Source organism: Drosophila sechellia, unplaced genomic scaffold (genome assembly GCF_004382195.2).
Source record: "Drosophila sechellia strain sech25 unplaced genomic scaffold, ASM438219v1 U_12, whole genome shotgun sequence".
NCBI lineage: Eukaryota > Metazoa > Arthropoda > Insecta > Diptera > Drosophilidae > Drosophila > Drosophila sechellia.
This window is the reverse complement of record NW_022611056.1, coordinates 101538-116827: the sequence shown is the minus strand read 5'-3', so window position 1 is coordinate 116827 and position 15290 is coordinate 101538. Positions and strand designations below refer to the sequence as shown.

General features: G+C 32.7%; 1 long non-coding RNA gene across 1 annotated transcript; it reads right to left on the bottom strand.

The window, feature by feature from the left end:
• Positions 1-829: 829 nt before the first annotated feature.
• LOC116802453 lies at positions 830-13327 on the bottom strand. Its single transcript, XR_004362747.1, has 3 exons — positions 13282-13327; positions 8806-8810; positions 830-892 (listed from the first exon to the last, which is right to left on the bottom strand). It is a non-coding gene; the product is annotated as an uncharacterized LOC116802453 (long non-coding RNA).
• Between the last annotated feature and the right edge of the window lie 1963 nt (positions 13328-15290).

The following is a 15290-nucleotide window of genomic DNA, read 5'->3' as shown; positions in this document are numbered from 1 at the left end:
TTATTATCGCAAATTTATTCCAAATTACGCAGACATTGCAAACCTATGACCAGCTGCTTAAAAAAAGGAGCCAAAGATAGATACACAAATACTACTTGATACTTGAGTACATATATAGATGCATTCGAAAAACTTAAGGCTTTGATAATTCGTGACCCAATTTTACAATTACCTGATTTTGAAAAGAAATTTGTTTTAACCACAGATGCAAGTAACTTGGCCCTCGGGGCTGTCCTTTCTCAAAACGGTCATCCTATATCTTTTATTAGTAGAACACTTAACGATCACGAATTAAATTACAGTGCTATCGAAAAAGAATTACTCGCCATAGTTTGGGCCACAAAAACAGACATTATTTACTAGGGCGACATTTCTCATTGCCAGTGACCATCAACCTCTTAGATGGCTTCATAACTTAAAGGAACCGAATGCTAAGTTAGAAAGATGGAGAGTTAGATTAAGCGAATACCAATTTAAAATAGATTATATTAAAGGGAAAGAAAATTCAGTTGCCGATGCATTATCAAGAATTAAAATTGAAGAAAATCATCATAGTGAAGCTACTCAACATAGTGCAGAAGAAGACAATAGCAACCTTATCCATTTAACAGAAAAACCAATAAATTATTTAAAAAACAAATAATCTTTATTAAATCCGATAAAAATAAAGTAGAGCATTCAAAAATATTCGGTAACTCCATTACCACAATTCAATATGATGTAATGACACTTGAAAACGCCAAACAAATTTTACTCGATCACTTTATCCATAGAAACATTACCATTTATATTGAGAGGCGATGTAGATTTTGAAATTATTCAAAGAGCAAAATTATTAATACCACCTACACAAAAGTAATTCGCAGTCTTTTCCTATTAAAGAACGTTGGTTCTTACGCCGAATTCAATCACATGAAAAACTTTTACACCCTGGTATACAGAAAATGACAAAATTATTTAAAGAAAATCACTTCTCTCCAAATAGCCAACTATTAATTCAGAATATAATAAACGAATGCAACATATGCAGTTTGGCCAAAACAGAACATAGAAACACCAAATGCCTTTAAAAATCACACCCAACACGGAACATTGCCGAAAAAAATTTGTAGTAGATATTTATTCATCTGAGGAAAACATTACATCAGTTGCATTGATATTTGTTCTAAATTCGCTACACTTCAGCAAATTAAAACTAAGGACTGGATAGAATGCAGAAACGCATTAATGCGCATTTTTAATCAACTAGGTAAACCCAAATTACTAAAGGCAGACAGAGACGAAGCTTTCTCCAGTTTAGCTTTGAAGCGATGGCTTGAGGAAGAAGAAGTCGAATTACAGCTCAATACAGCAAAAAACGGGGGTAGCAGACGTCGAAAGATTACACAAAACAATAAATGAAAAAATTCGTATAATCAATTCATCTGATGATGAAGAAGTAAAATTAAGCAAAGGTAGAAACAATCCTCTACACATACAACCATAAAATTAAACATGACACTACTGGACAGACACCTGCTCAAATTTTCTTATACGCTGGGCATCCAATATTAGACACTTAAAAAATTAAAGAAAAGAAAATAGACAAAATAAATGAAGACAGACAGGAATTTAATATTGACACTAATTACAGAAAAGGTCCACTACAGAAAGGCAAATTAGAAAACCCATTTAAACCAACCAAAAATGTAGAACAGACAGACCCTGACCATTACAAAATCACTAATAGAAATAGAGTTACGCACTACTACAAAACACAATTCAAAAATCAAAAGAAAATTAATAAACTCTCAATCACCTGGTACCCGATAACACTATTGTTTATACTGATCACAGCTGTTCATGGACAACAAATTCAAATTAATAATACTGACACCAACCACGGATATCTCTTTTTTCTGATAAGCTAGTCCAGATACCATCCTCCTTTGAACATCATTCCTTAAAAATCAATTTAACTGAAATAGACATCGTGGTTGACTATTTTGAGCAAAGACTACGAACCGATTACCATGCACCCCAGATCAAATTTTTATACAATAAAATAAAAAGAGAACTAGCCGGAATTACCCTGAACATAGAAACAAAAGGGGTCTTATTAACATTGTGGGTTCAGCTTTTAAATAACTATTTGGAGCACTAGATGAAAATAATCGAGTAGAAATACAGAAAAAATTGAAATAAATGCATATAGCTCAGTAAAATTACATGAACTCAGCGACGCCATACGATTGATAAATGAAGGAATGCGAAAGATACAGAATTATGAAATAACCACACCATCATTGACAGTCTTTTGTTCGAACTAATGCAGTTTACGGAATACGTAGAAGATTTGGAAATGGCTATGCACCTTTCTAGGCTTGGACTGTTTAAACCCCAAGTTACTAAACTACGACAAACTTGAAAATGTGAACAGCCAAAACATTTTAAACATTAAAACATCCACTTGGATTAACTACAATGATAACCAAGTATTAATCATATCCCACATACCCATTTATCTTTCCACTCCAACTCTATCAGCTAGATTACACCGACACACAATCATATTTTGAAAAAAAAATAAATAAAGTTTATAATACAGAAAATAAAGAAGTAAAAATGAATGTGTCACCAATATTATTAAACACTTAAATCCAATTTGTAATTTTAAGCCAGTACACACGAACGAAATAATAAAATACATAGAACAAACACAATTGTAACCTGGAACTTAACCCAAACAATTCTTAACCAAAATTGACAAATTCAATTAATAAAATAAAAATAGAAGGAACCAAAATGATAAATGATAAGAGTAACGCAATGCAAAATAGAAATCAATAGTATAATTTTAAGTGAAAATCTGTTAAACCAGAAATAGATTTGACACCACTATACACACCACTTAATATAACAAAAATAAAAATTGTAAAACACAACGACATTGTTGAGATGAGATGATTTCAGAGAACAATATTACACTTTACATACGAATGATCATTGTAATAATTGCACTAATTTTGTTGTACTTATATTTAAGATATGTATCATTTAAACCATTTATGATGCTGCATGCAAAACTTAAAATAAGAAAAATCAAAACACACCACAACAAACAGAAATAGAAGAAACTCCATTTCCCACACTATATCCATCAATCCCAGCCCAAGTATAGGCTTCTCTTTAAGGGAAGGGGAGTGACGTATTTGGGTGGTCCAAACCAGCCACTTCTATTATTTCAAAGAAAACAGTAATGCACTCTAGTAATTTTCCATAATGTATCCCAGCTGCGCAGCATTCGTTTATCTTTGGCAGCGCAGCCGTTCTTGTAAACATCCTAAAGCCTGACCAAAGCAGATTTGACTGCCCTCTTTCAACGCTACCTAATCTTAAGGACCCAAGAGCGAGGCTCTCCCGAAATACAAATATTGTTCAAATACTGAGGCTTCTCCTCAATCCAATTTGCATTTAATTTTAGTCTTAAGCTGGGATCCAAAGAATAAAGTCGTGAAACTATTTCTCCTAAAAACTATTTTTTTTATTTCTTAGCGTTGTCCTTAGTCAACTGACGGGAAATTAGTTCGACTCAAAAATAAAACAACAATTTTACTGGCGCAGTCGGTAGGATACAAAAGTATCCGAAAAAAGAACCTTGGAGTGGAAAATAAGTTAAATTTTATAGTCCAGTGCTCGAAGCATCTCCCAAAATAAATTCGTGAAAACTCTTCAACTTGGATTATAATTACAATTCGGTTATCCAATAATAAGTGGAAGTGAAATACGAAACAAAAACATTAAGTCCAAAGGCAATTAAGTTTTAAAACCAACATATAAAAATAAAAAAAAAGAACAATATAGAATTTTAATAATACAACAAAAAATTTACAAAAAATAAAAAAAAAAGTGAAACTAGAAAGGCTTAAAAATAATAATAACATTGAATCCGAAACAAAACAAAAAAAAAAAAACAAAACACAAAATTTAAAAATTTTACAATAAAAAATGTCACAACCAATTATTGCCGCACCCCAAATCGTTGCGCTGAGCGACAACAACCTTGCCGAAGCCCGTCGGCACCTTAAAGACATTATGCCATTCAAGGGTGATCCAGAAACCCTTCACACCTTTGTCAGCAGAGTGGATTACGTAATTTCGCTCTACCAAACAAATGATGTCCGACAACAGAGGGTTCTACTGGGAGCCATCGAAAGGAACTTGGACGGACAGGTTACACGATCTTTGGGACTTCCGAATATCGAAGTCGGATTTTCGGATTTTCTTATTTATATTCAGGCTATTAAAGCATCTATTAAGATACTGATAAGGAAACTACCAATACAATTATTCACTATTTTAGCCCATCACGATATTACAGACTTAAGATTCCTTAATTATCATTGCACAAAATGAGGGAATTTATGAAGAACACATTAATTTTTGAATTTTTATAAAAACCCAGAATATCGTAATACAAATTCAAATTCTAATCAGAATTCGAAAGCACAAAAATTCAATACAAATGTTCAAACTCAATATCGACCAAGTTACTATTCCCAACCATTCCAACCTAATTTTAATCAATACATTCAACCATTTAGACCTAGCTATACACAGCAGATGATTAACAACCCACCCATGTGGCACGCACCTAATGATTTCAGACCCAACCAATACATAAACACACAACCCATTATTCAAAAAAACCTTTCCAACAATATCCCAACAAAGCCCCAAATCCCCAAACAACGGCATTTTAGAGGAAATACATACCCTCGACTACAACAACCCTCTACATATAAAAATACTAACTTCCCGATTACTAAACGACTAAGACCATCGGACAGTGAACAAACTAAAATGTCTATTGACGAAATTAGATTCCAAGACGCGCATGAATTCGAACAAGTCCAACCTAATTATTACGAGCAACAGTATTATAACCAAAATCAATACAATCCGTATCAAAAATCATGGCTTCATTAATGAAGGGCAACAACAAGTCCAATCTGTCAAATTAATACAACAAACCCAAATAATTCTGAACTAAACGAAAATTTTCGGTTAACAGCCCGGACAACACAAATACATAAAAATAAAATACAAAGGGTGCTCAAACAAATGCTTCTAGACACAGTATCAACAATTAATATGACACCAACCACGGATATCTCCTTTTTTCTGATAAGCTAGTCCAGATACCATCCTCCTTTGAACATCATTCTTAAAAATCAATTTAACTGAAATAGACATCGTGGTTGACTATTTTGAGCAAAGACTACGAACCGATTACCATGCACCCCAGATCAAATTTTTATACAATAAATAAAAAGAAACTAGCCGGAATTACCCTGAAACATAGAAACAAAAGGGGTCTTATTAACATTGTGGGTTCAGCTTTTAAATAACTATTTGGAGCACTAGATGAAATAATCGAGTAGAAATACAGAAAAATTGAAATAAATGCATATAGCTCAGTAAAATTACATGAACTCAGCGACGCCATACGATTGATAAATGAAGGAATGCGAAAGATACAGAATTATGAAATAACACACCATCATTGACAGTCTTTTGTTCGAACTAATGCAGTTTACGGAATACGTAGAAGATTTGGAAATGGCTATGCACCTTTCTAGGCTTGGACTGTTTAACCCCAAGTTACTAAACTACGACAAACTTGAAAATGTGAACAGCCAAAACATTTTAAACATTAAAACATCCACTTGGATTAACTACAATGATAACCAAGTATTAATCATATCCCACATACCCATTTATCTTTCCACTCCAACTCTATCAGCTAGATTACACCGACACACAATCATATTTTGAAAAAAAATAAATAAAGTTTTAATACAGAAAATAAAGAAGTAAAAAATGAATGTGTCACCAATATTATTAACACTTAAATCCAATTTGTAATTTTAAGCCAGTACACACGAACGAATAATAAAATACATAGAACCAAACACAATTGTAACCTGGAACTTAACCCAAACAATTCTTAACCAAAATTGACAAAATTCAATTAATAAAATAAAAATAGAAGGAACAAAATGATAAATGATAAGAGTAACGCAATGCAAAATAGAAATCAATAGTATAATTTTAAGTGAAAACTGTTAAAACCAGAAAATAATTTGACACCACTATACACCCACTTAATATAAACAAAAATAAAATTGTAAAACACAACGACATTGTTGAGATGAGATGATTTCAGAGAACAATATTACACTTTACATACGAATGATCATTGTAATAATTGCACTAATTTTGTTGTACTTATATTTAAGATATGTATCATTTAAACCATTTATGATGCTGCATGCAAAACTTAAAATAAGAAAAATCAAAACACAACCACAACAAACAGAAATGAAGAACTCCATTTCCCACACTATATCCATCTAATCCCAGCCAAGTATAGGCTTCTCTTTAAGGGAAGGGGAGTGACGTATTTGGGTGGTCCAAACCAGCCACTATATTATTTCATAGAAAACAGTAATGCACTCTAGTTATTTTCCATAATGTATCCCAGCTGCGCAGCATTCGTTTATCTTTGGCAGCGCAGCCGTTCTTGTAAACATCTAAAGCCTGACCAAAGCAGATTTGACTGCCCTCTTTCAAGCTACCTAATCTTAAGGACCCAAGAGCGAGGCTCTCCCGAAATACAAATATTGTTCAAATACTGAGGCTTCTCCTCAATCCAATTTGCAGTTGATTTTTAGTCTTAAGCTGAGATCCAAAGAATAAGTCGAGAAACTTTTTCTCCTAAAAACTATTTTTTATTTCTTGGCGTTGTCCTTAGTCAACTGACGGGACATTAGTTCGACTCAAAAATAAAACAACAATTTTACTGGCGCAGTCGGTAGGATACAAAAGTACCCTTCGAGTGGAAAATAAGTTAAATTTTATAGTCCAGTGCTTGAAACATCTCCCAAAATAAATTCGTGAAAACTCTCAACTTGGATTATAATTCCAATTCGGTTATCCAATAATAAGTGGAAGTGAAATACGAAACAAAAACATTAAGTCCAAAGGCAACTAAGTTTTAAAACCAACATATAAAAATAAAAAAAAAGAACAATATAGAATTTTAATAATACAACAGAAAGCTTAAAAATAATAAAACATTGAATCCGAAACAAAACAAAAAAAAAAAAACAAAACACAAAATTTAAAAATTTTACAATAAAAATGTAACAACCAATTATTGCCGCACCACAAATCGTTGCGCTGAGCGACAACAACCTTGCCGAAGCCAGTCAGCTGGATTACGTAATTCGCTCTACCAAACAAATGATGTCCGACAACAGAGGATTCTACTGGGAGCCATCGAAAGGAACTTGGACGGACAGGTACACGATCTTTGGGACTTCCGAATATCGAAGATTGGTCTAGCCTTAAAGCAAGACTCATCGCGGAATTTAAAACTCAAACACCAAAACTACAAACTTCTGGAGAACTTCAGGGAGACACCATACAGAGGAAACCTAAGAGCATTCTGCGAAGAAGCGGAAAGACGACGTCAATTACTAATTTCGAAACTTACACCTGGAAGGTAACCAATCGGATTTTCTTATTTGTATTCAGGCTATTAAAGAATCTATTAAGATACTGATAAGGAAACTACCAATACAATTATTCACTATTTTAGCCCATCACGATATTACAGACTTAAGATCCTTAATTACCATTGCACAAAATGAGGGAATTTATGAAGAACACATTAATTTTGAATTTATAAAAACCCAGAAAATCGTAATAAAAATTCAAATTCTGATCAGAATTCGAAAGCACAAAAATTCAATACAAATGTTCAAACTCCATATCGACCAAGTTACTCACAATATTCCCAACCATTCCAACCTAATTTTAATCAATACATTCAACCATTTAGACCTAGCTATACACAGCAGATGACTAACAACCCACCCATGTGGCACGCACCTAATGATTTCAGACCCAACCAATACATAAACACACAACCCATTATTCAAAAAAAATCCTTTCCAACAATATCCCAACAAAGCCCAAAATCCCCAAACAACGCATATTAGAGGAAATACATACCCTCAGTATACAAAGGGTGCTCATACAAATGCCTTCTAGACACAGGATCAACAATTAATATGATCAATGAAAATATATTTTGTCTTCCCATTCAAAATAGTAGATGTGAAGTTTTAACATCAAATGACCCTATTACCTTGAACGACTTGATTATGTTACCCAGAAATAGTATTTTCAAAAAAACCGAACCATTTTATGTGCACAGATTTTCTAATAATTACGATATGCTAATTGGCAGAAAATTGTTGAAAAATGCTCAATCAGTTATTAATTACAAAAATGATACAGTTACCCTTTTTGATCAAACATACAAATTAATTACTTCAGAATCCGAAAGAAACCAAAATTTGTATATCCAAAGGACACCAGAATCAATTGCAAGCTCAGGAATCAATAAAAAAATTAGATTTTTCACAGTTTCGATTAGAGCACCTAAATCAGGAGGAAACTTTCAAGTTAAAAGGCTTGAATATAAGAAGGGAGAAAAATTAACATTTACAAATACAATTAAACACGTACTAAATACGACACATAACTCCCCGATTTATTTCGAAACAATACCCACTTGCGCAAACACACGAAATCGAAGTAGAAAACCAAGTACAGGTAATGCTGAATCAGGATTAATTAGAGAAAGTAATTCGCCATACAATAGTCCTACTTGGGTCGTACCAAAAAAACCGGATGCTTCTGGCATAAATAAGTATAGGGTAGTAATGATTATAGAAAGCTAAATGAAATAACCATACCTGACAGATATCCAATTCCAAATATGGACGAAATTCTTGGCAAACTGGGTAAATGCCAATATTTTACAACGATCGATCTGGCAAAAGGATTTCATCAAATAGAAATGGACGAAGAATCAATTTCTAAAACTGCATTCTCCACCAAATTAAAATCATTACGAATACCTTCGAATGCCATTTGGCCTTAGGCATGCACCCGCTACTTTTCAAAGGTGCATGAATAATATCCTTCGACCGTTGCTTAACAAACACTGTTTGGTGTATCTGGATGATATTATAATTTTTTCAACATCCCTTACAGAACATTTAAATTCAATACAATTAGTTTTTTCAAAGCTTGCAGATGCAAATTTAAAATTGCAACTAGACAAATGTGAGTTCTTAAAAAAGGAAGCTAACTTTCTTGGTCACATAGTTACCCCTGATGGTATTAAACCAAATCCTATTAAAGTTAAAGCCATAGTTTCATACCCAATTCCGACAAAAGTAAAAGAGATAAGAGCTTTCCTTGGATTAACAGGTTATTATCGCAAATTTATTCCAAATTACGCAGACATTGCAAAACCTATGACCAGCTGCTTAAAAAAAGGAGCAAAGATAGATACACAAAAACTTGAGTACATAGATGCATTCGAAAAACTTAAGGCTTTGATAATTCGTGACCCAATTTTACAATTACCTGATTTTGAAAAGAAATTTGTTTTAACCACAGATGCAAGTAACTTGGCCCTCGGGGCTGTCCTTTCTCAAAACGGTCATCCTATATCTTTTATTAGTAGAACACTTAACGATCACGAATTAAATTACAGTGCTATCGAAAAAGAATTACTCGCCATAGTTTGGGCCACAAAAACAGACATTATTTACTAGGGCGACCATTTCTCATTGCCAGTGACCATCAACCTCTTAGATGGCTTCATAACTTAAAGGAACCGAATGCTAAGTTAGAAAGATGGAGAGTTAGATTAAGCGAATACCAATTTAAAATAGATTATATTAAAGGGAAAGAAAATTCAGTTGCCGATGCATTATCAAGAATTCAAATTGAAGAAAATCATCATAGTGAAGCTACTCAACATAGTGCAGAAGAAGACAATAGCAACCTTATCCATTTAACAGAAAAACCAATAAATTATTTAAAAAAACAAATAATCTTTATTAAATCTGATAAAATAAAGTAGAACATTCAAAAATATTCGGTAACTCCATTACCACAATTCAATATGATGTAATGACACTTGAAAACGCCAAACAAATTTTACTCGATCACTTTATCCATAGAAACATTACGATTTATATTGAGAGCGATGTAGATTTTGAAATTATTCAAAGAGCACACATAGAAATTGTTAATACCACCTACACAAAAGTAATTCGAAGTCTTTTCCTATTAAAGAACGTTGGTTCTTACGCCGAATTCAAAGAAATCATACTTCAATCACATGAAAAACTTTTACACCCTGGTATAAAGAAAATGACAAAATTATTTAAAGAAAATCACTTCTCTCCAAATAGCCAACTATTAATTCAGAATATAATAAACGAATGCAACATATGCAATTTGGCCAAAACAGAACATAGAAACACCAAAATGCCTTTAAAAATCACACCCAACACGGAACATTGCCGAGTAAAATTTGTAGTAGATATTTATTCATCTGAGGGAAAACATTACATCAGTTGCATTGATATTTATTCTAAATTCGCTACACTTGATCAAATTAAAACTAAGGATTGGATAGAATGCAGAAACGCATTAATGCGCATTTTTAATCAACTAGGTAAACCCAAATTACTAAAGGCAGACAGAGACGAAGCTTTCTCCAGTTTAGCTTTGAAGCGATGGCTTGAGGAAGAAGAAGTCGAAGTACAGCTCAATACAACAAAAAACGGGGTAGCAGACGTCGAAAGATTACACAAAACAATAAATGAAAAAATTCGTATAATCAATTCATCTGATGATGAAGAAGTAAAATTAAGCAAGGTAGAAACAATCCTCTACACATACAACCATAAAATTAAACATGACACTACTGGACAGACACCTGCTCAAATTTTCTTATACGCTGGGCATCCAATATTAGACACTTAAAAAATTAAAGAAAAGGAAATAGACAAAATAAATGAAGATAACAGGAATTTAATATTGACACTAATTACAGAAAAGGTCCACTACAGAAAGGCAAATTAGAAAACCCATTTAAACCAACCAAAAATGTAGAACAGACAGACCCTGACCATTACAAAATCACTAATAGAAATAGAGTTACGCACTACTACAAAACACAATTCAAAAATCAAAAGAAAATTAATAAACTCTCAATTTCACAGGCACCTGGTACCCGATAACACTATTGTTTATACTGATCACAGCTGTTCATGGACAACAAATTCAAATTAATAATACTGACACCAACCACGGATATCTCCTTTTTTCTGATAAGCCAGTCCAGATACCATCCTCCTTTGAACATCATTCCTTAAAAATCAATTTAACTGAAATAGACATCGTGGTTGACTATTTTGAGCAAAGACTACGAACCGATTACCATGCACCCCAGATCAAGTTTTTATACAATAAAATAAAAAGAGAACTAGCCGGAATTACCCTGAAACATAGAATTAAAAGGGGTCTTATTAACATTGTGGGTTCAGCTTTTAAATAACTATTTGGAACACTAGATGAAAATGATCGAGTCGAAATACAAAAAAAACTTGAAATCAATGCACATAGCTCAGTAAAATTACATGAACTCAGCGACGCCATACGATTGATAAATGAAGGAATGCGAAAGATACAGAATTATGAAAATAACCACACCATCATTGACAGTCTTTTGTTCGAACTAATGCAGTTTACGGAATACGTAGAAGATTTGGAAATGGCTATGCAGCTTTCCAGGCTTGGACTGTTTAACCCCAAGTTACTAAACTACGACAAACTTGAAAATGTGAACAGCCAAAACATTTTAAACATTAAAACATCCACTTGGATTAACTACAATGATAACCAAGTATTAATCATATCCCACATACCCATTTATCTTTCACTAATAAACACAATTAAAATAATCCCTTGCCCAGACTCCAATGGCTATCAGCTAGATTACAAAGACACACAATCATATTTTGAAAAAGAAAATAAAGTTTATAATACCGAAAATAAAGAAGTAAAAAATGAATGTGTCACCAATATTATTAAACACTTAAATCCAATTTGTAATTTTAACCCAGTACACACGAACGAAATAATAAAATACATAGAACCAAACACAATTGTAACCTGGAACTTAACCCAAACAATTCTTAACCAAAATTGACAAAATTCAATTAATAAAATAAAAATAGAAGGAACCAAAATGATAAATGATAAGAGTAACGCAATGCAAAATAGAAATCAATAGTATAATTTTAAGTGAAAATCTGTTAAAACCAGAAATAGATTTGACACCACTATACACACCACTTAATATAACAAAAATAAAAATTGTAAAACACAACGACATTGTTGAGATGAGATGATTTCAGAGAACAATACCATAAGTATTACACTTTACATACGAATGATCATTGTAATAATTGCAGTAATTTTGTTGTACTTATATTTAAGATATGTATCATTTAAACCATTTATGATGCTGTATGCAAAACTTAAAATAAGAAAAAATCAAAACACACCACAACAAACAGAAATAGAAGAAACTCCATTGCCCACACTATATCCATCAATCCCAGCCCAAGTATAGGCTTCTCTTTAAGGGAAGGGGAGTGACGTATTTGGGTGGTCAAAACCAGCCACTTCTATTATTTCAAAGAAAACAGTAATGCACTCTAGTAATTTTCCATAATGTATCCCAGCTGCGCAGCATTCGTTTATCTTTGGCAGCGCAGCCGTTCTTGTAAACATCCTAAAGCCTGACCAAAGCAGATTTGACTGCCCTCTTTCAACGTGTCCTAATCCTAAGAACCCAAGAGCGAGGCTCTCCCGAAATACAAATATTGTTCAAATACTGAGGCTTCTCCTCAATCCAATTTGCATTTGATTTTTAGTCTTAAGCTGGGATCCAAAGAATAAAGTCGTGAAACTATTTCTCCTAAAAACTATTTTTTTTATTTCTTAGCGTTGTCCTTAGTCAACTGACGGGACATTAGTTATAGCAACCTTATCCATTTAACAGAAAAACCAATAAATTATTTAAAAAAACAAATAATCTTTATTAAATCTGATAAAAATAAAGTAGAACATTCAAAAATATTCGGTAACTCCATTACCACAATTCAATATGATGTAATGACACTTGAAAACGCCAAACAAATTTTACTCGATCACTTTATCCATAGAAACATTACCATTTATATTGAGAGCGATGTAGATTTTGAAATTATTCAAAGAGCACACATAGAAATTGTTAATACCACCTACACAAAAGTAATTCGCAGTCTTTTCCTATTAAAGAACGTTGGTTCTTACGCCGAATTCAAAGAAATCATACTTCAATCACATGAAAAACTTTTACACCCTGGTATAAAGAAAATGACAAAATTATTTAAAGAAAATCACTTCTCTCCAAATAGCCAACTATTAATTCAGAATATAATAAACGAATGCAACATATGCAATTTGGCCAAAACAGAACATAGAAACACCAAAATGCCTTTAAAAATCACACCCAACACGGAACATTGCCGAGTAAAATTTGTAGTAGATATTTATTCATCTGAGGGAAAACATTACATCAGTTGCATTGATATTTATTCTAAATTCGCTACACTTGATCAATTAAAACTAAGGATTGGATAGAATGCAGAAACGCATTAATGCGCATTTTTAATCAACTAGGTAAACCCAAATTACTAAAGGCAGACAGAGACGAAGCTTTCTCCAGTTTAGCTTTGAAGCGATGGCTTGAGGAAGAAGAAGTCGAAGTACAGCTCAATACAACAAAAAACGGGGTAGCAGACGTCGAAAGATTACACAAAACAATAAATGAAAAAATTCGTATAATCAATTCATCTGATGATGAAGAAGTAAAATTAAGCAAGGTAGAAACAATCCTCTAGACATACAACCATAAAATTAAACATGACACTACTGGACAGACACCTGCTCAAATTTTCTTATACGCTGGGCATCCAATATTAGACACTTAAAAAATTAAAGAAAAGAAAATAGACAAAATAAATGAAGACAGACAGGAATTTAATATTGACACTAATTACAGAAAAGGCAAATTAGAAAACCCACTTAAACCAACCAAAAATGTAGAACAGACAGACCCTGACCATTACAAAATCACTAATAGAAATAGAGTTACGCACTACTACAAAACACAATTCAAAAATCAAAAGAAAATTAATAAACTCTCAATTTCACAGGCACCTGGTACCCGATAACACTATTGTTTATACTGATCACAGCTGTTCATGGACAACAAATTCAAATTAATAATACTGACACCAACCACGGATATCTCCTTTTTTCTGATAAGCCAGTCCAGATACCAACCTCCTTTGAACATCATTCCTTAAAAATCAATTTAACTGAAATAGACATCGTGGTTGACTATTTGAGCAAAGAATACGAACCGTTTACCATGCACCCCAGATCAAATTTTTATACAATAAAATAAAAAGAGAACTAGCCGGAATTACCCTGAAACATAGAAACAAACGGGGTCTTATTAACATTGTGGGTTCAGCTTTTAAATAACTATTTGGAACACTAGATGAAAATAATCGAGTCGAAATACAGAAAAAAATTGAAATCAATGCATATAGCTCAGTAAAATTACATGAACTCAGCGACGCCATACGATTGATAAATGAAGGAATGCGAAAGATACAGAATTATGAAAATAACCACACCATCATTGACAGTCTTTTGTTCGAACTAATGCAGTTTACGGAATACGTAGAAGATTTGGAAATGGCTATGCAGCTTTCCAGGCTTGGACTGTTTAACCCCAAGTTACTAAACTACGACAAACTTGAAAATGTGAACAGCCAAAACATTTTAAACATTAAAACATCCACTTGGATTAACTACAATGATAACCAAGTATTAATCATATCCCACATACCCATTTATCTTTCCACTCCAACTCTATCAGCTAGATTACACAGACACACAATCATATTTTAAAAAAAAAAAATAAAAAATATAATACCGAAAATAAAGAAGTAAAAAATGAATGTGTCACCAATATTATTAAACACTTAAATCCAATTTGTAATTTTAAGCCAGTACACACGAACGAAATAATAAAATACATAGAACCAAACACAATTGTAACCTGGAACTTAACTCAAACAATTCTTAACCAAAATTGCCAAAATTCAATTAATAAAATAAAAATAGAAGGAAACAAAACGATAAGATTAACGCAATGCAAAATAGAAATCAATAGTATAATTTTAAGTGAAAATCTGTTAAAACCAGAAATAGATTTGACACCAAAAAATCAAAACACACCACAACAA